This window comes from Panulirus ornatus, chromosome 9, assembly GCF_036320965.1.
Source record: "Panulirus ornatus isolate Po-2019 chromosome 9, ASM3632096v1, whole genome shotgun sequence".
NCBI classification, from domain to species: Eukaryota; Metazoa; Arthropoda; class Malacostraca; order Decapoda; family Palinuridae; genus Panulirus; species Panulirus ornatus.
This window is the reverse complement of record NC_092232.1, coordinates 28178755-28205202: the sequence shown is the minus strand read 5'-3', so window position 1 is coordinate 28205202 and position 26448 is coordinate 28178755. Positions and strand designations below refer to the sequence as shown.

General features: G+C 44.7%; 1 protein-coding gene across 2 annotated transcripts in view; it reads right to left on the bottom strand.

The window, feature by feature from the left end:
* LOC139750302 (kielin/chordin-like protein) overlaps positions 1 to 26448 on the bottom strand; it is a 436266-nt gene that overhangs the window by 324410 nt on the left and 85408 nt on the right. Inside the window, exon 1 of one of the 2 annotated variants that reach the window (XM_071664926.1) lies at positions 6364 to 6380. The exons of the other annotated variant lie outside the window; for it this stretch is intronic. The gene's annotated coding sequence lies outside the window, so the exon portion shown is untranslated. Of the gene's footprint in view, positions 1 to 6363; positions 6381 to 26448 lie in introns of those variants that run through there. 2 annotated transcript variants of the gene reach the window in all.

Here is a 26448-nt window from a genome sequence, read left to right as displayed (position 1 = left end):
CATTCCTACGGTCAGTATCATACCCACTGTTCCTGTGTGCTGTCTGCATGTGTCCCCGACACCAGGAGGTGAACCCGTGGTACGCGTCCGGCTGCTGCTTCCTACAATATCTATGTCGAGACCGGTCACTCGAGGATTGACCGGTAGGATAATTCCTCCCTTCGAACAGTTAAGCTGTGAAATCCTCTTCGCCCTTACGAGTCTTCTTCCTATAACATTTCTACCTTGAAGAATCAGACCTAAAAACATCTAAGAAGGCATAATCAATTTCTTTCTTTTTCTCTCACTAATTTTTCCAACAGAGGTGGCGTTTGACCGAGGCAAAGTGAAGCCGTGCCATGACGGTGACTATTCTTTTCTTTTCTTTTTCTTACATTGAATGTTCCAGTCAGGGACAAAGGTCCACATCAAGACCGCGACTTACTTGAAATATAGAGAGGGTTATGAAACTAAAAAAAGAAGAGGCAAGGGAAAGTATTTACGAATTTTGGTCGATGTGAAAAACCTGTCTTTTAAAATAGGCCAACCCATAGTTACTGGGATAGACATGAGAAGGTGGAGAGTTCCGAAGCTTAGACGCGTAGGGAAAGAAGCAGGCATCAAAGCGGCCCATCCTTGAGTTGCTGATGGCCACACAATAATCATGTGACGCAGCAGCTTGCCGAGTATTGCGTGGTCTAGCTAGTGGTGAGGGCACACAAGCAGCCAGCTCTCGGAAGCAAAAACCAAAATAATGCCTATAAAAGAGGGAAAGTGAGCCAACATTGCGGCGTAGGGCAAGGTGGACAAATCTGGAAGTTAGCCAGGGATAATTCAAAATTCGAACACCTTTCAACTCTGTCAAGTAAGGATGCAGAGCCAGAACCACCCCAGATGTGAGAGCAGTACTTCATACAAGGACGGATCAAATCCTCGTATAAACGGAGCAACTGTTCCGAAGAGGTTTCGATATCTTAACAGGACACAAAGCTTCTTAAAGGCAGACTTAGCTATTCCTGTAATGTGGGGTTTCCAAAAAAGAGAGGATGTTACAGTAATACAAAGTATCTTTAATAGAGTCAAGAGATGGAATTACAGAACCGTCTAAGGAGAGACGAGACTTGAGGAGTTTTCGATTGAGAGATGAGTAGAAACTGGGTCTTGGGGGCAATAAACTTAACAAGATTTTGTGTACCCCACTGAGATATCCTGTCCAAGTCTGAGTTTACCCAGGAAGCTGTGGCGAGACGAGATGCAGATCGAGTGAGAGAAGAGGGAGCAGAATTGAAGGATATGGATGAATGTAGTACAGAGTCGTCAGCGTATGAGTGCATTTGATTATTTGCGAGGAGATATCGTTGAAAAGAAATGCGTAGGAGATAGGACAGAACCTTGAGTGACACTTTGAGTGACACCGCTGTTGATGGAGAGAAGGGAGAAGGCTGATCCATCAACAACCACAGAGATAGACTGGCCAGAGAGGAAGCTAGATATGAAGGAGCAAAGTGAGGGAGGGAAGCCAAAAGAGGGAAGATTAGAGACGAGACCCCGATGCCACACTCCGTCAAATGCCTTAGATATGTAAAACGCAACTAAACATGATTCCCTAAAATCTTTCAGGGATGATGACCAAGACATTAGCAAGATAAGAAAGAATATCACCAGTGGATCTCGCCTTACGAAAGCCATACTGGTGATCAGATAAAAGACTGATTCTGGAGGTGTTTAAGGATATGGGAGTTGAGGAAGGATTCAAAGACTGGAAATGGTAGATGTCAAAGCAATAGGGTTCAGAACGGTCGCCCTTCTCAGGGACCCTGGGATGTATCAACGCATCCTTCCAAGGAGAAGAGAAAGTTAGAGTAAATAACACATCTTACAAAGGCTTGTCATAAGAAGCGACTGGCTGGAGGACTTGGAGAGCTTCAGACCGACTCCCATTGTAATATGTATACAAGGTAACAAAGACCCACTCCTCTCTGCCTGCGGACCACCCGAGCATCCAATAACGAACCACAAGGTTGACTGCTGGGCCCTGGTGACTGACGTCAGGGCGTCGGCAGGGGCGGGACTATTCCCTTCCCCCTGCACTGTATACCGAAAACATAAAAACAAAAAAATGCTTTCTTCAAAATACCATAAAACATTAAGAAATACAGAATATTTTTCCTGCTTAATTCAACCAGTATACACCCGTAAGTAAATGTTTTTACATCAATTCACAACGCTTACAAAATTTACTTGTCAGAACTAACAAAAGTCGCCCGATTTATTGCCAGAGTTGTGTTGAACTTTGTCACCTCTGAACCCCCGCCAGCCAGCCAGCAGACGCCCCGTGTATGTGTGTAATCTTCGTGATGCACACGAGATGTGTCTGTGACAAGGAGCCATTACCAGAGACAGGCACACACGACCAGCGGTACGAGGGGCACACAAAGACCCTGCACCAGCCTGCCAGCCAGGCCCCCCCACCGTGGGCGGTGAGGACGGGTGGCCAGCTAACTGTGTACATGCAAGACATTGAGTTGATCTCTGCGGGTCACGCGACGCGTTCACCACACACACACACACACACACACACCTGGGGACAACGTGAGGCCTGACCATGGGCTTTAACTACCACACTAATGGTTGATTACACATACGAGAGAGAGAGAGAGAGAGAGAGAGAGAGAGAGAGAGAGAGAGAGAGAGAGAGAGAGAGAGAGAGAGAGAGAGAGAGAGAGAGAGAGAGAGAGCTCTGTCTCAGACGAGAGGGAAGGCTTGTTAGATTGCTTGTATCTGGACTGCTACAAAGCATCTCATAGTATGGGAAGCTGTTAAGAAGCGGAATTCCCAGGCGGGAATAAGGAGGAAACTCCTATGAATGGAAGATCACCTCAGTGGGAGGGAACACAGGAAATATCGGAGAAACCTTCTCTGACTTGCTAAAGGTATGGACTCCTCCCTGAATATGTTTGCAGATGATGCAGAAGTCATGAGGGAGGTGAAAAAAAAAGGAGGATTGTATCAACTTACAAGATGACTCAACACACTTCAAAGTTGCTGAGGTAAATGGTTGAAACTGAACCCCATCATATGGAAACTAATGAGGACACGGTGGAAAATGGTCTCGATATGATTATAAGGAAGCAGGAAATATGTTGCAGAACTTGGAGTCAACATCGTCCCTAACCTGTCGTCAAATTTCTGCAGGCAAATACATGAATAACTTTCATTTATATGAAGTGGGAAATACTTCCCAAGTTGTTCATTTCTTACATAAGGCTAAAACTAGAATCAACTTCTCCAATTTGATCACAGCATCCAAAGATATACAAAGAGCTAATACAGAAGGTATAAAGGTGATAACAAAAATGGTACCGGAATTATGAGAGCTGAGTTAGAGGGAAAGGACAGAGGGATTAAATTTACCCATCTTGAAATAGAGTCGAGTCAGGGGTGACCTGATCACAACCTTCCAGTATTTCATAACGGACCCATGACGCAGACAATGAACAGGTCTTCGAGAAATCTAAGGACAGAACACGCTATCAAGCAAGACTCTTGTCCAGTAAGACGTAATGACGTACTTATATAGTATAAGATTGGCAGATGCATGGAAGAGAATGCCTGAGGACATGATTGCCACAGACATCATACAGAAATCTTAGAAGTTGTATGATAGCAGACAATGCTCAAGAAATGGTGCCCCACGAGCGTAAAACTCCCTCCCCGTAGATTGGAATGAATTATAGGATTTAGGCTTATAAGCCAAGCACTGGAGCTTCTAAGGCTATTTAGCGTTCTAATCCCTATCCGTTGAGTACATATAAGTAATTACACACACACACACACACACACACACACACACACACACACACACACACACACACACACACACCATTCCTCAGCAGCGCCTCGCACCTCAAACACAGCGGCCTTAATAACCAGTTTGCCAAGAGTCAGTTCCCCTCTGCCGGGGGATCAACATCACCAGCCCAGTAATCTGTAGGTGAGACCAGCGAGATGAACCTCCCTACCCACTCAACTTTCCCCCCCCCCCCCCCCCCAGGCGTTACAAGCGACGCATGCGGCACTCCCGCGACCGTCGGCAAAATAACGATGATAAATGCTTTATCAGCAGCCGGCAGATGACCCGCTGTATTGATCTCAACATTCACACTCTCCATCAACATTATATTTTGTCTCTAAATACGAAAGAAATCGAAAAATCTCTCTCTCCTTCAGCGCCGCCCACTGGAAGAGATAAAACGAAGATATTTGAAAGTTGAAAGATAACTGAAAGCTAAACTGCCCCTTACCCTTACTGAATTTCTCTCAGACCTGATTTACGAGACCTGTTACGACCTTCCGATGTTACTCTGGCTTCCAGGGACGATATGCACGATTCCAGGACGATGGGCTCGATTCCTGGACTAACTATACGATTCCAGGACGAATTCTATGACTCCAGAACGATATATATGATTCCAGGAGGAATTATATGACTCCAGAACGATATATATGATTCCAGGACGAATTATATGACTCCAGAACGATATATATGATTCCAGGACGAATTATATGACTCCAGAACGATATATATGATTCCAGGACGAATCATATGACTTCAGGACAGATTTCAATATTTCAGGACGAATTATATGATTCCAGGAAGAATCATACGATTCCAGGACGAATTATATGACTCCAGACGATATATATGATTCCAGGAGGAATTATATGACTCCAGAACGATATATATGATTCCAGGACGAATTATATGACTCCAGAACGATATATATGATTCCAGGACGAATTATATGACTCTAGAACGATATATATGATTCCAGGACGAATTATATGACTCCAGAACGATATATATGATTCCAGGAGGAATTATATGACTCCAGAACGATATATATGATTCCAGGACGAATTATATGACTCTAGAACGATATATATGATTCCAGGACGAATCGTATGACTTCAGGACAGATTTCACTATTTCAAGACGAATTTTATGATTCCAGGAAGAATCATACGATTCCAGGAATAAATGTTTGATTCCAGGACGCATCCTACTATTCCAGGAGGAACTAAATGATTAAGAGAAACTATATGAATCCAGGACGAAGTATTTAACTCCAGAATGAATTATCTAATGTCAGGCTAACGAACGCATTCCATTACAAGCTATATCATTCCAGGACACAACGCCTTAGTGGGGAAAAGTATCTAATTCCTGGAAAAGAGGATATAAACCCGGGAGCAGAGGCGCCTTGAGAATGAAGATGTATTCTTCAACAGAGAAATGCCAAATTCTGGGGAGAAAAATAATGAAGAAAAAAATACAACAGATTTCCGGCGTCACAAGTCGAATTCCGGGATGACAAGTCGAACATCGGGACCACAAGTCGAATTCCAGGGTGATAAGTCTCATTCCAGAATGAGGTGTCGCATTCCAGAATGATGTGTCGTATTCCAGAATGATGTGTCGCATTCCAGAATGATGTGTCGCATTCCAGAATAAGGTGTCGCATTCCAGAATGATGTGTCGCATTCCAGAATGATGTGTCGCATTCCGGAATGATGTGTCGCATTCCGGAATGATGTGTCGCATTCCGGAATGAGGTGTCGCATTCCAGAATGATGTGTCGCATTCCAGAATGAGGTGTCGCATTCCGGAATGAGGTGTCGCATTCCAGAATGATGTGTCGCATTCCAGAATGATGTGTCGCATTCCGGAATGAGGTGTCGCATTCCAGAATGAGGTGTCGCATTCCAGAATGAGGTGTCGCATTCCAGAATGATGTGTCGCATTCCAGAATGATGTGTCGCATTCCGGAATGATGTGTCGCATTCCGGAATGAGGTGTCGCATTCCAGAATGATGTGTCGCATTCCACAATGATGTGTCGCATTCCGGAATGAGGTGTCGCATTCCAGAATGAGGTGTCGCATTCCAGAATGAGGTGTCGCATTCCAGAATGAGGTGTCGCATTCCAGAATGATGTGTCGCATTCCGGAATGATGTGTCGCATTCCGGAATGAGGTGTCGCATTCCAGAATGATGTGTCGCATTCCACAATGATGTGTCGCATTCCGGAATGAGGTGTCGCATTCCAGAATGAGGTGTCGCATTCCAGAATGAGGTGTCGCATTCCAGAATGATGTGTCGCATTCCAGAATGATGTGTCGCATTCCAGAATGATGTGTCGCATTCCACAATGATGTGTCGCATTCCAGAATGATGTGTCGCATTCCACAATGATGTGTCGCATTCCACAATGATGTGTCGCATTCCACAATGATGTGTCGCATTCCAGAATAAGGTGTCGCATTCCACAATGATGTGTCGCATTCGAAAATGATACGAAAAAATCCCGAGCGAAATACTGACTTTCAGCAGGAATATTGGATTTCCAGAAGGAATCTATCAGACACCAGCCAGAAATAACGGATTGCTGGAAGCTCCAGACACAAGGATGTATCTGATGCCTGCAAGAACCACAGGAATCGCGGCATAAACCAGCAGATGGTGGCGGCCATGTTGGCCATCTGAGGAAGATATGTTACAACTGAGTACTGTGGGTACACACACACACACACACACACACACACACACACACACACACACACCGGAATAATCAGAATGGCGCATCATGATATATATATATATATATATATATATATATATATATATATATATATATATATATATATATATATATATATATAGATAGATAGATAGATAGATAGAGATAGAGAGAGAGAGAGAGAGAGAGAGAGAGAGAGAGAGAGAGAATCCTTCCATCTTACTACTCATAGAACAACACATAAACACCATCTTGCTATAGAAATCCTTCCACTAAACTTGTTCTCACTGAGCGAGACAACATCTACCAGCAAGTCATCCTGGCTGAACACTTCCGAACCTTCCCTTCCCCGGTGTTGCCAGGCCGGCCCCCAGCCACCAGGCGGCACGCCAATTGTACACAGCAAACCAGTTTAAACTGCATCTCCCAAACTTGAATTGGAAGGGAAAGAAAAAGCCGACGACCGTAGGAATGTGCGAAATAAAATTCTAGGAATATACTTGGTGTTGTTTGGTACCCGCTTCCCCTCTCTCTCTCTCTCTCTCTCTCTCTCTCTCTCTCTCTCTCTCTCTCTCTCTCTCTCACACACATCCATTTACAAACTCATCTATTTATCAAACTTCTTCCAACCTATCAAATATATATACATGATATATATATATATATAAGCCGTATGTCCCAGTATCCCCAGCACGTTCCCAATACACACCTATACGCCCCAGGGATACACATCATCACACCCCAGTAATACACACCTGTTATACCCCAGTAATACCTGTCTATATCCCAGTAATACACACCTGTATACCCCAGTAATACCTGTACACCCCAGTAATACACACCTATAAACCCCAGTAATACACATCTGTAAACCCCAGTAATACACATCTGTAAACCCCAGTAATACACATCTGTAAACCCCAGTAATACAGCACTGTAAACCCCAGTAATACACAAGTGTACACCCATGTACATTTCAGGAGATAATTACACCCCAGACCTGATCCCTCGCAGATCAACAACCAGCTTACCTTCAACTTTATGGATGATTAAGCCATAATTAACGATTACAGGGATATTAAGCTGCGTTTTCACAAGTAATTCAACGGCCTGTAAGACAATTATCCTCACTGAGGTAAAACACTTTCATATATCGACTTAACCTATACACACACACACACACACACACACACACACAATTATACATACATACATATATATATATATATATATATATATATATATATATATATATATATATATATATATATATATATATATATATATTGGCTCCAGTGTTGCCAGTTATTTTTAGACGTGGTTCAAGATTAAATTAGAGGTGCTGGCCGTTGTGACGTCATTGTGGGAGGTGAGGGAGAGGGAGGGGGTAGCGGGAGGACGCCTCACGGAATGGACCAACGTTCTATATTTATTCTGCAATGACGACAGGTTTTTTATTCTCTCTCTCTCTCTCTCTCTCTCTCTCTCTCTCTCTCTCTCTCTCTCTCTCTCTCTCTCTCTCACTGTTCAATTAGGAAGGGGAAATTTTTGTTTTTCTAATTTGAAATTACTATGAATTCGGTTCTAAGTGTGCGAGGCGCATGTGCAGTGTTGAGTCCTTGTTTAAAACCTTGGCCACGAACCCTTGAGTGCGACGGTACGACGCTTGAGCACGACGCACCGGTGCCGCCCCTTGAGCACGACGGTACGACCCTGGAGCAACACGGTACGACCCTTGAGCACGACTATGCGACCCTTGAGCAAGATTCCCCAAGACACACATGATCATGCACTCGTGACTATACACTCCACAAAGGGTAGCAAGTCACTACAGTCATCAGAATATCATGCCACGGTGCTCCCTCCACCCATGCCACAATCCGACCATGCCATTTGGGTCTCAGGGCCAAATCTGGACGTCTGAAACATGTGATCACGAAACCACTCCAGGCTTGTCCCGCTACCATGCACTTGTGGGAGGCTCTCGCTACTTGTGTACACTGGTGGCCACAGTGTCTGTAGTGGGAGGCTCTCGCTACTTGTGTACACTGGTGGCCACAGTGTCTGTAGCGGGAGGCTCTCGCTACTTGTGAACACTGGTGGCCACAGGGTCAGACGTCTGTAGTGAGCGCCCGATGCCTGATCAACAGCTACGTCGTGGTAGAGCAGGAACCAACTATGGCAGAGGAGAGGTAATTAACAGATCCATCTATGTATCTATCGGTAGAAATTAACATATCCATCTTTATATCTATCTGAGGATATTAACATGTCCAGCTATATATCTATCTATCTGTTCCTGTCTGGTAACCTATTTCTAATGTAGGAGGGAGTTGTACCCCTCAACTGAGTAGAGGCCTTACCTTACTTACGATAATTTAGGAGATCGGGAGGCATCTACCTCAGCAGCTGGTTATCATCTCTTCATGCTTCACTTCCATCACACAACTGGCCACATTCATTCTTCCTTCATTCAGTCTAGTTCATTCGCCCGCTACTCTTACTCTACCAAAGTACTACTTAACATATTTTCCAACATGTTTCCGGCGTAATTCTGAGTAGCAGTCTCTGCTTTCTCTATCTTTGCATCATGTTATAGCCTGTTTACTCAACCTTTGCATCTTACAAAGAACTGTTCACTCTTGACCTAATCATAGTGATTTAAAAACGTAACAAGTTATTATCAAGTCACCCCTTACTCTTCTATCATCCATGGCCTCTTAGCCTTTCACTGTAACTCAAATCTCTTAATTCTAACACCATCTTTGTTGCCTTCCTCTGGACCTCTCTGTTAGTTCCTTGTGCTTCTTCAAGTGTGGTGGCCAAACTTCTGAACCAAATACAAAATGTGGCCTACTATGTGATGTGGACAGTTTGCTGAATATTTCCTTCCTTATTCAAAGAGACAATTCTAATATTCACCAGCAGATAATGTGCCACCTTTACAATTCCTTTTAGACGGTGCCCTGGACACAGGTTAGGTGTGATGTCGACCCCTGAGCTCCTCTGTCACACAGATCCCTGCTGCTTGTGTCCTGCTAAATGATATTCGTTCCGAGGCCTTTTTTTCCTTGTGTTTCACCGTCAGTACTTTGCACTTACTTAGGTTGCAAGTCATCAATCCTGTATTACACTATCGTTGGAGTGTGTCTATGTCCCCTCGTGACCCAATCCTCTTCACTCTTTACTTCCCTCACGACGCTGGGCTCATTTGAAAAGAGAACGCATACCAGTGCCCTGTGGTACACCACTGGCGAAATCATCTCATTAAAAAAAAAGGCTACTATGACATGTGTACTTTGTTCCCCTGCTCGTACCAGAAGACCTCACTTCTTTACCAGGGTAAGCCTCCTTTGTGGTACAGTGTCAAATGCTTTCTGACAGTCTAGATGCACATAATCCACCCCACCAGCTCACTCTAACCCTAAGCTCTCGCATGATTGGTCAACGAGTGACTATCATGACATCTCAGATCTGTAACATCTGTGGTACCTCAACTGTGTATTTTCAGCAGATTGGCAGCATAAATCCAATAGATTGTTATCTATCTATTCATCTATTCATTCACTTCCCTTTACGTCAGCGGGAGCGGTCTATACATACATGAGCACAACTTCCAGGCCTCCTTCCTTAACAACAGGCACGACACTTAACCTTCCTCCAGCAACATTACACATAACATTCCACGAGGCCTGTGAGGCGTATCTGCATACTTATGCACCACATCTCGAGGCTCTTCATCAGGATCATGAGCCTCGCACCGTTCAACGCCCTGTAGGAGTCTGTTTTCTTCTTGATATTCCAACGCCTTTCAGGACTCCCTCCCCATCCCACCTCGCCGGTCTCGGGGGATATAACGTCTTCCACACAGAAAACACTTCTGACCTCGTCATTCAACTCCTCGCATATTCTTACACCATCTTTTTCCGCCATCCTTTACAACCCTTCATTATGAATCACTCTGTCTGATGAGCTGGCCTTTAACTGAATTTCCTTCTGGAGAATTTACGGGGAAGTTTTGGATCATCTCCGGTCACGCCCACAATATTCTTTCCGATTATTTTCTGTTCGTCATTTCTTGCCCAGCCAGACTCGCTCCTGCCTCCCTGATACCTCACACACGGTGGCTGGCTCAAGCGCCGCTTGTATCTTCTTCACAGAACATCCCTAAGGTCTCTTGCCTCTCTCTCTATCTCTCTCTCTCTCTCTCTCTCTCTCTCTCTCTCTCTCTCTCTCTCTGTATGTGTGCGCGCGCACGCGCGAGACCCCGGAAACCAGTCAACCAGACACTATGTTGGTCAGGCAACACACCTGACCTGCGCCTCTACACAGGTGGGACCAGCACCTCACTAGGCTGGCCTCATTAAACCCCGTGACTTTTCACAATTACCGCAAGTCTCTAACTTCTTAATTGCAATTTGGGTTGGCGGGCGGGGTACCACGGTTACCCCCCCACCCATATACCAACGAAACCCGTCGTTACTACCTTCCTTATAACAATACATTTACACTAACATCTCCATCTAGTTATCCACAATGTAGGTTTTTTCTTTTATATTTCTTTTGGAAACCAAATTTACCAGTCTTTCAATAACTCAACTCCTGACTCAAAGGTCACATATATATATATATATATATATATATATATATATATATATATATATAGAGAGAGAGAGAGAGAGAGAGAGAGAGAGAGAGAGAGAGGGGGGGGGGAGGTGTGGCTGCACTCTACCTGCATGAGTTTAAACCACGAGTGTAAAGTCACCTTCGGCGAGGGTTTATCACTGGGTGTTCCGTCTCGTCGAAGAACTTCTCACTCCGAAGGAGTCCATCAATTCCCAGCTACTGGGTGTAGCGCAGCCTTGGAGCCGCAGGAGTCCCTAAAAAAGAGGTCCCGGAGTATCCCTAGGACCCCTTTCATTGAAAGGGGTCCTAGGCAATCATAAATAAATAAATATATATAAATAAATATATATAGAGTGAATTGGAGCGATGTGGTATACAGGGTTTGACGTGCTGTCAGTGGATTGAATCAAGGCATGTGAAGCGTCTGGGGTAAACCATGGAAAGCTGTGTAGGTATGTATATTTGCGTGTGTGGACGTGTGTATGTACATGTGTATGGGGGGGGGGTTGGGCCATTTCTTTCGTCTGTTTCCTTGCGCTACCTCGCAAACGCGGGAGACAGCGACAAAGTATAAAAAAAAAAAAAAAAAAAAAAAAAAAAAAAAATATATATATATATATATATATATATATATATATATATATATATATATATATTCATCTTTACGTACTCGATTTTCCCGCATTAACAATGGACTAACAGGAACCATGCCTTCGAGGAAGAAACCCCCGCCCACAACACACTCCTAAATTCCCAAGACTGCCAGTGAAAATCCCACACCTTCACGAGTCCCCCAGATCCCAGCTCCCACGTAAAACACAAAGCCGGTCCCACATCCTGCGGCACCCTAACTTGGAGTGAGGGAAAAATGTGATACAGAATATATCCAGACATAACACAGGAGGCTCGTGCATGACAGGGAGACAGACGCCTGCCCCTGGGTGAGTGTGTGCGGTGGGCGACGCGTCCTCTCATGAGAGCATGACTCGCTGGGTGGGTCAAGGGAGAGAGAGAGAGAGAGAGAGAGAGAGAGAGAGAGAGAGAGAGAGAGAGAGAGAGAGAGAGAGAGAGAGAGTGGACAACACCATGCATGGGTCCCATGACCGACTGACTGGTGACGCGTCAGAGACGGCCATACGGAGGAGGGAGGCACAACACACTGGTGGCTCCGGCCGACTCTTACCTCCGGCCGCCTCTCTCGCGCGGCTCCTCCTCCTCCTCCTCAACCCCTGCGTGATCAGGTTATGCCAACGATCATTAAGGTGATCCACTAACTGCCCCACGTGACGCAACGACACACTATTATTGTTAACATTTTCTCAGGTTTACACTTGACGTTATATCAATATATTTCACTGTTTACTTGAGTCTCAGATTTATATCCATTTGTTTATATATGGAGCCTTACGTCACGAACTGGGAATTAGAATGGAAATATAAAATCATCGAATATATTATCCCTGGGGATAGGGGAGAGAGAACACTTCCCACGTATTCCCTGCGTGTCGTAAAAGGCGACTAAAAAGAGAGGGAGCGGGGGGCTGGAAATCCTCCTCTTTCGTTTCTTTTTAATTTTCCAAAAGAAAGTAAACAGGAGGGGGCCAAGCGAGGATATCCCCTCTAGGGATCAGTCCTCTGCTCTTAACGCTACCTCGCTAACGCGGGAAATGGCGAATATATATATATATATATATATATATATATATATATATATATATATATATATATATATATATATATATATTAATTCCTTTTTTTATACTTGTCAAAAGGTAGTAGCAATCATATAACCTACAAAATTGATATTGGGAAACAGTTCCAACAATATATATTCAATGTACATTCCCCTCCCCCCAATCCACACACACACACACACACACACACACACACACACACACACACACACCTCCCTCAACACCAGATCACCCACCCACTACAACAGTAGCAGTATATACACACCACCACCATGGTACCCGTCAACCTCCTACACTCTGACTACCCGAGCAAGTCCTGTGTTGGAGAGCCACTGGTGTAGCAAGACAGTGTGTGTTATCGTCCGCCCCCAGCCTGGTGTGCAGGAAGGGAGGCCAGGCCACCACCACCCGCCACCAGCACCACGACGAAACGTTTGAAAGCTTTCTCAAACTTGGTTAATCTCTCTCTCTCTCTCTCTCTCTCTCTCTCTCTCTCTCTCTCTCTCTCTCTCTCTCTCCACACACACACACACACACACACAGAGGAAGCGGGTGGACACACTTTCTAGACCCATCGCTCTCGGAAACCGGGGAGATCGGGTTTAGGATTGATTTCATTACCATAACTGGACTCCTCGCAATATATATATAAATATATATATATATATATATATATATATATATATATATATATATATATATATATATATATCCTGGAGTGACAGGCAGTTTCACGATGGTTTATAACAAAATATAAAATTTTACAATTAAACCGTTCAACTGTTACAACAATATCAACACAACTATCAGGGGAAAATACACAAAAAAAAAACCTAAAAGGAAAAAAAATGGCAGAAATACTGGTTTAGGATATTTTTGACAGGCAATAACCTGTTTTGTTTGACAAGCAGAAAATGGTGGTATGACGGAGCTTACTTATCTTAAACATTAGGTTAATATCCACTAGAGTGTTACCTAGAAATGACAAGGAACCAATAATTAAGAGGTACTACGACGAGTACTTAACGAAGACAAAAAATAAAAATAATTAGCCAAACAAACAAAAATAACGTTTATATGCATGATCTTTATTGAACATGCTGTCAAGTACGTATAATAATATTACAAAAACATGCAAAAAAAAAACAAAAATAGCTATAACTGCAGGTAATTTACTCTGGGTAATTTTGAGACAAAAAAATCAAATCAGGATTATAACATTTTGAAGGTTTTTAATACTTTGAATATCTGGCCACAGATGACTGATGGACAATATTACTAAGTATCTGGCAACCGCCATGCGTTAGAGTGATCAAAAACACAACTTATCTACTAAAATACAACACTCAAGATATCAATTCATGATGATAAATATCAATGAATGTAAGCATCTACAGAATATGTGACAACTGAGAGGAATATCGGATACATCGCAGTCTTAATGTATTTTTGTGTATACAAAAACTACATTGATAATGAAATATGATCTAATGGTTTCCCTACCTCATACATTAACCTAATATCCTCGAACATATCACCTAGATATGCGAATATAATCAAAATACGTATCAACACATGTGCGTAATTAATACATTAGTTAGTAATACAACGACTTCGCACAGAAGCAATGTCTAGATCCCACATGTACGTAATTAATACATTCGTTAATAATACAACGACTTCGCAGAGAAGCAACGTGTAGATGGTAGAAGCTCAACCATGATGAGGATCAAAACGTACGACAAGATCTTGGGGGTAATATGTCATACACACACCTACCACCGACCAAACACCTGAGGTAAACAGGTCAGGCCACTTGTGGCACCTGATCACACCTCGTATGACACTGGAAACTGACGGTACGTAGGACTGAACTGGCGGCACGGGACCCAGGTGTTGTGAGTCTGGAGAAAATGTAGCTCGGCGGGAGTACAACCGATCCAACCATCCGTTTTCTTTAGCTCCATATTGATCGAAGTGAAAGAATGAACCAGAAGGAAGGAAGGAAGGAAGGAAGGAAAGAGACGGTAGGGCTACATTCATGGTCGAGTGACAACAGTAACAAGAGGATGTCTTGGGTTGAGTTAATGATGCTTTTCATCTTTGTTAATCCCTCTTCTCTCTCTCTCTCTCTCTCTCTCTCTCTCTCTCTCTCTCTCTCTCTCTCTCTCTCTCTCTCTCTCTCTCTCTCAGAACTGGACCTTCCAATAGAACCCAATGTGTGTGTGTGTGTGTGTGTGTGTGTGTGTGTGTGTGTGTGTGTGTGTGTGTGTGTCAGGCTTCGACTATGACTGGTGTGATCTGCTGCCGACAACAGCGTCCCAAACGAGATTTCAACGACTGACCACGTTATCTTCATGTTAGCTCAGTAAACAGCTGGGGTCAGCTTGGCTCCTGCCACTCTGTCATAAGTGAATAATATATATATATATATATATATATATATATATATATATATATATATATATATATATATATATATATATAGGTATGTATATTTGCGTGTGTGGACGTATGTATATACATGGGTATGGGGGTGGGTTGGGCCATTTCTTTCGTCTGTTTCCTTGCGCTACCTCGCAAACGCGGGAGACAGCGACAAAGCAAAAAAAAAAATATATATATATATATATATATATATATATATATATATATATTCCTATGAGTCCATGGGGAAAATGAAACACGAAAAGTTCCCAAGTGCACTTTCGTGTAATAATCACATCATCAGGGGACACACAAGAGAGAAATATAACAGTCAGTTGATATACATCAAAGAAACGAAGCTAGGACGCCATTCACCAAATATATATCCCTGGGGATAGGGGATTAAGAATACTTCCCACGTATTCCCTGCGTGTCGTAGAAGGCGACTAAAAGGGGAGGGAGCGGGGGCTGGAAATCCTCCCCTCTCGTTTTTTTTCTTTTTTTTTTTTTAATTTTCCAAAAGAAGGAACAGAGGGGGCCAGGTGAGGATATTCCAAAAAAGGCCCAGTCCTCTGTTCTTAACGCTACCTCGCTAACGCGGGAAATGGCGAATAGTTTAAAAGAAAAAAAAAAGAAATATATATATATATATATATATATATATATATATATATATATATATATATATATATATAATACTGTTTTGTAACTGAGCGTCAGATGTCACACTATCTACATTCGTGTGTTTAAACATGGAATTTCAACCCAGGAACCATAATTACTGGAACTTACCCATACATTCCAGGATGTCAACAGGTCACACACACACACAAACAAGGTCTGGGGTCCAGCAGGAACTCATCTCTCCAGCTACATGGTACCACAACGGGAACTATTAGCACACACACACACACACACACACACACACACCCTAGCACTACCTACGTCATCACCGGGAACTACCTCACCCCACGAGACCAAGGCTCACTTAACAGAACCCTCCACCATCCACACCACATCCACCCCACCCACACACCACATCCACCTCACCTACATACACACCACATCCACCCCACCCACACACCACATCCACCTCACCTACATACACACCACATCCACCCCACCCACACACCACATCCACCCCACCTACACACCACATCCACCTCACCTACATACACACCACATCCACCCCACCCACACACCACATCCACCCCACCTACACACCACATCCACCTCACCTACATACACACCACATCCACCCCACCCACACACCACATCCACCCCACCTACAAACCACATCCACCTCACCTACATACACACCACATCCACCCCACCCACACACCACATCCACCCCACCTACATACACACCACATCCACCCCACCCATACACCACATCCACCCCACCTACACACCACATCCACCTCACCTACATACACACCACATCCACCCCACCCACACACCACATCCACCCCACCTACACACCACATCCACCTCACCTACATCCACACCACATCCACCCCACCCACACACCACATCCACCTCACCTACATACACACCACATCCACCCCACCCACACACCACATCCACCCCACCTACACACCACATCCACCTCACCTACATACACACCACATCCACCCCACCCACACACCACATCCACCCCACCTACACACCACATCCACCCCACCTACACACCACATCCACCCCACCCACACACCACATCCACCCCACCCACACACCACATCCACCTCACCTACAGACACACCACATCCACCCCACCCACACACCACATCCACCCCACCTACACACCACATCCACCCCACCTACACACACACCACATCCACCCCACCCACAACCACATCCACCCCACCTACACACACACCACATCCACCCCACCCACACACCACCACACACTCACACACATTCAGCTAAACACCACCACTGGGACTGTATCAATTACTATCAAGTTACGAAACTTACCCAAGACGCAAAAACCTGTTACGTTTCTTTGAAGCAACAAATTATAACTAACCACCGCTACACCCCGTCTGCATCCCAGGCATCTCGGGATACGATCCCAGAATTGTTAGCCAAAAGATATAAGCGTTCCAACAGAGCTGAAATGTTCGGCAGACATTCATTAAATGCTAATTTCTCTGGCTACAGTCTCCCAGCCTCGCGAAATTGCACCGAACAAGACCCCCAGGAGGGTTCAGAAAAAATAATTAAGTCTTAATTTGATTCTGCGGACGGCCGCGTGGTGCGCTGCTGCTCACGCTAATTCATTTTATTCCATTCTTACTCCGTCAGTAAAGCGGGGGCGCCACCCGCTCACGGGGCTCCCTCTTCATTATCTGAATCCCAATGACTTCCACCCGAGTCTGAAATTATAATTAGAAAAAGACGAGAGAGAAGCAAACTGGCATGTGTTAAGAGCGAGGCACTCAGACGTGCCTGCTACCAAGACGTCAGTCGCTTGCCTTCACGGCTCACGTAGTTATCTCACATAGTTATTCAGCTTTGGTAAAGTTAGCAAAGGTCCCTCCTTCCCCCACGTTCACTAACTTGAAGAGAATAAACAAGCAACTTATCTTCAATATATATATATATATATATATATATATATATATATATATATATATTGTCAGACAATCGCATGTTTACCAAATGACGTCCTAGCTATGTCTCTTCGTTGAATATCAACTGACTTATAGTTCTCTCTTGTGTCTCCCCTGATGATGTGATTATTACACGAAAGTGCGCTTGGGAAATTATCGTGTTTTATATTCTCCGTCGACTTATAGGAATATACTTGATCACGTGATCCTTTCCAATATATATATATATATATATATATATATATATATATATATTATATATGTTAGCGGACACTGCTTACAAGTGGTAACGCCGCTAACGACGACTGACAGCATTTCCACAAGGCTTTATCAACTTTAGATGACAAAATCAAAACTATAATCTCGGAGACATTCTCGCCCTAAAGGAGCCCACCTTACCCTCCTCTGGGTTGGAGCGCAGCCTCGAAGCTACAGAAGCCCCAGAAAAATGGGAGTTCTAGAGCTACAGTCTTCCAGATGAATATACGAATGATGATTAAATCTCAAGTCATTAACAAAATATAAAAATGATCATTAAAGTCAAATCATTAACAAAATATACAAATGATCATTAAATCCCAAGTTATTAATAGAGTCTAAAACTACAGGGACTGTAACATGTGTCTTATTAGTACAGTATTTCTTTTGTCCAAGAAAGTAGCTCAGAGAATCCACTAACCAACCTCATAGATTAACCTGTATATCCGCGTTAAGTAATAGAGTTATACCACAAAGTAAACGTCACTATGAAGAGTTTATTGATGAAAACAGCAAAAGAAACCCTAAGGCTTTTCCACAGTGATGTTAAAAGCATGAGAGTCATTACCCAGTCAATAAGTTCATCAATTACGTCAAACGGTGACTTGGTTCAAGACAAATAAGTCATAGCAAAAATATTAAATGACTTTTTTGCATCTGTATTCACGATCGAAGACACAACTCATGTCCCAAATCCAGATTCACTGATAAGAGAGAAGAACGTTCGTCAACCAACTGACACAGAAGCCCAGGACATACACTCAGCAACAAACGGAATATAAGTAAACAAAACGGCAGGTCCTGATGAGTATTACCCGAGAACAATGAAAGAGGCCAAACATGAGACAGTTCAGCCCTTCGCTGACCTTTTCAATAAGTTCCTTTGGTATTGGAAAAGTTTCAGAAGAATGGAAGTTTGCCGGTGGAACACCGATATTCAGAAAAGCTAAAAAGTCACTGATCGGATATCATCGTCCTGTGAGCTTAACGTCTGTGGTTGGAAAACTTATGGAAACCATCATTCGAGATAGAACTGTACACCATCTAGAGAACCACCACTTAATAAACGACCCTCAGCATGGTTCTCGACGAAATCGCTCATGTCTGTTTTATTCCTTGTATGATATAATCCACATGTAAAACGAAAGCAAAACAGTTAATGTTATCAATTTATATTTTCAAAAAATTTTGGATAAGGTTCCGCATCAAAGATTATAAGCCAAAAATTAAGTCACATGGCATTAATGGGGTTGTACTTCAGTGGATGGGAAATTGGATGACTGGCCGTAAACAAAGAGTTGTGATTACTGGTCAAGCCTCAGAAGGGTTGGACGTAACAAGTGGAGTGCCACAAGGATCGCTCTTAGGTCTGGTTCTCTTTCTTCCACATATTGATGATATTGTAAATGAGCTGCACTGCAAGATGTCGAAATTCGCCGATGATACAAGGCAGTAAAATAAATCTACTTATGAACTTGAACGTCTACATCTTCAAACTAACACAAACAAACTGATGATCGGGCTCATAAGTGACAAACGAACCTTAATATTCAAAAGAGCAAAGTTTTACATATCGGTGGTTAAAACGAAAAGGCAAGTTAAGGCATGAATTCTGCTGAACAGCAAAATATAAATGAGGAAAAAGACTTGGGAGTAATAATCTCTGGTGACCTAAAACCAAGTAAGCAGTGCACAGAAGCAGTGAAAAGAGCAAACAAGATTCTTAGGTAGAGCCTTCGAATCTACTAAGTCCAGGGAAATAATCTTGACTCTTTACAGTTCATTGGTTTCATCCACATCTTGAATACTGCCTTCAGTTTTGGTCACCCAACCTTCAAAAAAGAAGAGAATACAGCGTCCAACTACCAAGACAATTCTTGGACTGAGAAACAAACCCTACGAGATCAGATTAAACAACTTCAATATATCTACGTTAAAAAAGAGAAGGTTAAGTGGTGATCTAATACATATGGAACGATTTGCTAATCAGAACGGTTGAAAACAGTGCTGTAAATACGTTGAAGAACATAATCGATAAATCCTTCGCTTCAAGTCCAAGGCTTTCATTGCTTGCGCCTCCATAGTCACAGTGACAATGTGTAACTTATTTTCCTTGAATCACCCGTGTGCCATCTAACTCCATTTCTCTAATCTGTGAGTTTATGATATCTTCCACTAACAAAACCACCCTGGAAAGGACCCAATGGTATGTTGCTGTCTGAATTCCTTTGTATTTCTCTTTATATACTTTTTGTATTTCCTTGTTGTTTAATGACTCGACGTCATATGTGTAAAGAACGATGCTTTTACATTTCTATTCCAATAAACTCTGCTTGCTATCATCTAACGTGTCTGTTTATGCATCCGAAGAAGATTTAAGTGGTATACATGTGTGAAGGTCTTTCATCAAATTAAGTAACCAGACGTGAGTTAAGTGAGATCGAGTGGGAGGCTCCACCCTCTCCTTAATCCGCTTCTATGTAAACAAGAAGATTTGGACAGAACAACAACAGATTTTCTTAATGTTATTCTCTCTCTCTCTCTCTCTCTCTCTCTCTCTCTCTCTCTCTCTCTCTCTCTCTCTCTCTAGGTAGTAGAGAGCCGCCAGCATGGGGGGTATGATAGCGGTACTACCAGCCTGGGTATCGAACGGGTTAGTGACAGCTGCTCAGTAAGCCTGCTCTTCAGTAGCTATCAAGTGTCACTCCTTGGGCCCAGCTGGTTGTCTTATCTTTCTGGGCAGCTGGTTCTCAGTTTACAAATATACAATCTCTCTATCTCATAATTAAAAGCCCTTGACAACACCTAACTCACTCAACTCGTTCTCCGTAACTCTAATGAATCGTGCGGTGAGCGATACGCTCTTCCCCTGCCTTTCCACACAATCTCTTCGTATGTTGTTGTAAATAATGCAGTACACTCCCGTCTATGTGCGACACTTCACACTCGTTCCTCTCCCTCCGTCAGCCTCACCTGCCTGCCTGATTTGAGTGATCTGATCTGTGCCCGTGTCTCCCGGCCAGTTTATTGTGCACCCCATGCTCACTCATCCTGTGAGCGGTAGCGCAAAAGGATTACAGGAGTCACAAAGGGTCTTAGTCAGACTCCAGTGGGTTAATATTACATAAGCTGTTACAATTCGTATTCCAGAGCATACGTTACATAGTTTCATACGGTAAGACTTACCGACTAGATACAAAAAGTGGATACAAACTTAAAATCTCAGGTATCTGGTTACTAACAATAAGGTGTTGTGACATTTCTTGCCGGGTTGGCTGCCTGCCTGGTGGTGTGGTTACCAAGCCACTCCCACCCGTCAGTGTCTGGCCAGGCAACCACCACCGTCAGCCCTCGCTCTGGTCCCGGGTGACCAATGCTGTCATCCTATCACCCCACACCAGTCCTGTGTGTTCACAACATTACATCCAGCCGGCAATAAGACAAAGTGTTCCTTACAAGTGAGGCATTCCCGGGGAACTGTACTCATGCACACACCAAGTTCAGCAACACCCGACCACATCCAACTATTCCATTCCCGGGTTCGTATCACAAGTAATCATAACATTCGGAAAACGGATATAATAGTTCCCGCTTCAGACTGGGATGATAAGGAAAATGGCTGATCATAGAGAGTTGCTTATATAGATTCCTAATTCCGGGGTGATGATTGCACGGGCAGGGAGCGCTGAGGGGCTCTTAAAACAGATTGCTCCTCAGGAGGGACCAATCCCCCTTGAGTTCGTTAAGTCATATATTGATCTCGACTCACCACACCTCCCATTACCTCAACCATCTTGAACCATACAGTCCGTCCCTCTCATCATCAGTAAGGCTGTCGCAAGGGCGAAGGTCCACTGTCCCTCTGCTGGGTCAATGTAAAAGTGGTCCACCTCACGATAACTGGCGTTAGTTCATTCGTTTTCTTTACTGTCTGTCACCACTTGCAACACTGCCACTTGATCCCCTTCCCCACGTTGCCCAGCACAGCTTGCAACACTGCCACTTGATCCCCTTCCCCACGTTGCCCAGCACAGCTTGCAACACTGCCACTTAATTCAATGTTTACTCTCACTTTGTTTACTCTCGCCTCTCCAACGTCCGTTTTTAATTTCCATTTCCCCTGTTCCTTCTTCCACTCTTCCAGTCCCAATGCTACCTTTCCCATTCTAAACTTCCCATCTTTTCCTCTGTGTCCTTTTATCGTTTATCTATCTCTTCTCCCTCTTTCTCGTGCTTTGTTCACTATCTTCCTCTTCTGGCCCCTCTCTCCCTCCCTCTCATATTTGGTCCCCCCAGTTACCTCTTGCAGCTCCTCCCTCCCTCCCTCTATTTCTTTGTCCCTTCTCCGTACCTCTCTCTGCTCACCCTCTGCGCTTCTTCCGTATCTTCACTACCGTCCGTCCCCTCTCCGCTCCTCCCTCGCTTCCTGTTCCATACTTTCACACCTCTCTATTCCTCGTCACTTCTCTCACGTTGCTGACCATCATCTATCTTCATGACTCTTACCTTCTAGTTTTTGCTTCTGTAGCTTATATTGCTCATTACTCTTCTCTCTCCCCCATTCTACCATCCCTGGACTGTTTGCGTCCTTCCCTTACCTTTCTGTGGTTGGAATTCTTCCCGTTCTCTTCCAGGCCTTACCGATCCTACCTCCCTTCCTTCAGCTGTCTGTTCCTTACTATCCACATGTTCTCTTCGTCCTCAGTATCTCTCTGTATGTTTCAGGAGTCATGACGTTTAGCGTATCTTTATCTCCTTTTCATTTCCAGGTTCCATGACCAGCCTCCCTGGGCTGGCTGTCTCGCTTCCAGGCTCCTGGACCCACCTCCCATGGCCTGACTACCTGGATTCCAGGCTCCTGGGCCCGCCTCCCATGGCCTGACTACCTGGATTCCAGGCTCCTGGGCCAGCCTCCCATGGCCTGACTACCAGGCTTCCAGGATCCTGGACCCGCCTTCCATGGCCTGACTACCAGGCTTCCAGGCTCCTGGACCCGCCTACCATGACTTCACTACCTGGCTTCCAGGCTCCCGGACCCGCCTACCATGACTTCACTACCTGGCTTCCAGGCTCCTGGGCCCGCCTCCCATAGGCCAGCTACCTGGCTTCCAGGCTCATGGACGCACCTCCCAGCGTCCTCATTTGTCTTTCAACATCAAACAGACTTTTTTCCTTTACATCTTTTCCGCGTATTGGCTCTCTCTCTCTCTCTCTCTCTCTCTCTCTCTCTCTCTCTCTCTCTCTCTCTCTCTCTCTCTCTCTCTCTCTCTCTCTCTCGTGAAGGCTGCACAGTCAGTCAGCACTTCTGTGGCTGTCACTTTGCGTTACCCCGACCCAGGTAGCTGTCTTTTCCTCTCAGCCTCACCCACACCTGGGCTGCTGGCTGTCAGCCCACAGACACACGAACTCTCCACCTCACACACGGAACGCTTGACGACACGCAACTCACTCACACACACCACTCCTTCCTTCTTCCCAACTCTAGATTGTCCAGCGGTGAGCCCTACGCGCCAAAACGGCCCACTGGTTTCATCTCATAGTAAGTACTCGTAAGCAGGTACTCTCTCTCTCTCTCTCTCTCTCTCTCTCTCTCTCTCTCTCTCTCTCTCTCTCTCTCTCTCGGGCGGGACATGCACTACCTCGTTTAATTTCGCCGCATAATTTACTCGCTGTTAAAAACCAAGATTTTACGCTACGTACTAAAACCTTAAAACCACTGGGAGGATTGATCACCCTGGGCTGTACGACTGTGGTGCTGCCCCACCAACTACAGGAGATGGGGACTGTCTTACCAACCATGGGGGATGGGGACTGCCTCACCAACCACGGGGGATGGGGATTGCCTCACCAACCACGGGAGATGGGGATTGCATCACCAACCACGGGGGATGGGGACTGCCTCACCAACCACGGGGGATGGGGACTGCTTCCACCAGGCGACCCCCTCGCTGTGCCCTACACCAGGCGACCCCCTCGCTGTGCCATACACCAGGCGACGCCCTCGCTGCGCCCTACACCAGGCGGCGCCCTCGCTGAGCCCTACACCAGGCGGCGACCTCGCTGAGCCCTACACCAGGCGGCGCCCTCGCTGAGCCCTACACCAGGCGGCGCCCTCGCTGCGCCCTACACCGTCGCAACAACCAGCACCAGGTCAGTGGGGCCAGCCTGACACTCCCTCACCCGTAACTCTACACTTCACTAGCCACGACCAAGTCAAGGAGTCCGACTTACACTGCCTCGTTCATGAGGGTCTCCGCAACACGTGAGTCCTATCTTGCGCATTTATTTACATTCAATCAACGTCGACAACAGAGGTGCTTGAGCGTGTATCATTAAGAAGCGGAGGCAACAGCTACCAGGCCACAAGGTCTATTAATATCAAGGAAAGGGAAAGTCATCCGTCTATCATGTGGGGTCTACTGTGATGACATGACCCATCACAGTGCTATCATGTGGGGTCTACAGTGATGACATGACCCATCACAGTGCTATCATGTGGGATCTACAAAGATGACATGACCCATCACAGAGCTATCATGTGGGTCTACAGTGATGACATGACCCATCACAGTGCTATCATGTGGGGTCTACTGTGATGACATGACCCATCACAGTGCTATCATGTGGGTCTACTGTGATGACATGACCCATCACAGTGCTATCATGTGGGTCTACAGCGATGACATGACCCATCACAGTGCTATCATGTGGGGTCTACTGTGATGACATGACCCATCACAGTGCTATCATGTGGGTCTACAGTGATGACATGACCCATCACAGTGCTATCATGTGGGTCTACAGTGATGACATGACCCATCACAGTGCTATCATGAGGGTCTACAGTGATGACATGACCCATCACAGTGCTATCATGTGGGTCTACAGTGATGACATGACCCATCACAGTGCTATCATGTGGGTCTACAGTGATGACATGACCCATTAGATACACAGAGTCACTTGATAACCAAATTAAACACACGATATCTTTAATTTCGCTGTTTATTTAGTTTACGACTTCTTCACAGGGAAAGTCCTGCTCGTTAACCAGCGCTGGGGCGATAAAAATACTGCTTCTTAAACAAACAATCCAATAAACACACACACACACACACACACACACACACACACACACACACACAAAACTGCTTTCACAGAAGTGGCACACGGGATTATAATATGTAGATATGGTAGTACATCACCATGGCCTGGGAGGCAGCAACCAAGGAACACCAAAAACAATCAGTCCTGGGCCAGGGTGTGGGGGCAGCTTCCTATACCTTCTGAAGCGCTACAGGACGACCCTCGAGTACGACCCTCGAGTACGACCCTCGAGTACGACCCTGAGGAATGATGACCTGGACTTGGATGTAAGTCTCGGCCATTATACCTTCGCCCTCAAGAGGTCAATACAGGTTCCAACTGAGTCTTATTACATCTTGTAAGACTGTGTACACACGAGTTACTGTGTTCACATGAGTTACTGTGTACACCTGAGTTTCTGTGTATACCTGAGTTACTGTATATACCTGAGTTCCTGTATAAACCTGAGTTACTGTGTACACCTGAGTTACTGTATATACCTGAGTTACTGTATAAACCTGAGTTACTGTGTACACCTGAGTTTCTGTGTATACCTGAGTTATAAGTCCATGACGTATATAAAACATCAAGATTGTTACACATATTTAATATCCAATACGACATTATGGAGTACAACGAGACGAAGGACAAGTACAAGGTTAGAGAAGAGACTTGAGACGTTTTTCCCAGCACTTACAGAAGACCTTGTGTCCAAGTGTCTACACAATACAGTCTTTGCACTGTGCTTGAGTACACACGCCCTCCCACACCTCAATGCCTCCATTATCACGTTCATATTATGTATCCATGTGAGATTCCCCGCACATATACCATGACAGCTTCTCCTACACTGTTAATGTTACGGGACATGGTCAACACGAGTCACATATTTTCCTCTGCTGTCTACGTTAAACATCATGATCAACACAGGAGGGAAGACTGTACTGACCTAAGCCCCACGTTTTATTTCAACGATGCAGACACCTCCCCCTACTGTCCATGTTTGCTTGAGAACAGAGTGTTGTAATCTGAATCATTTTTCTTACGTCCTAGACCTAGGATCCAGTCCTACACCCAGTCCTACACCCAGTCCTACACCCAGTCCTTCTCGCTGTATGCTCGTATGGAGTGTATTACCACAGATCTTATCCGCAACATCTTTTTTCCCCATCTAGATTTTAGT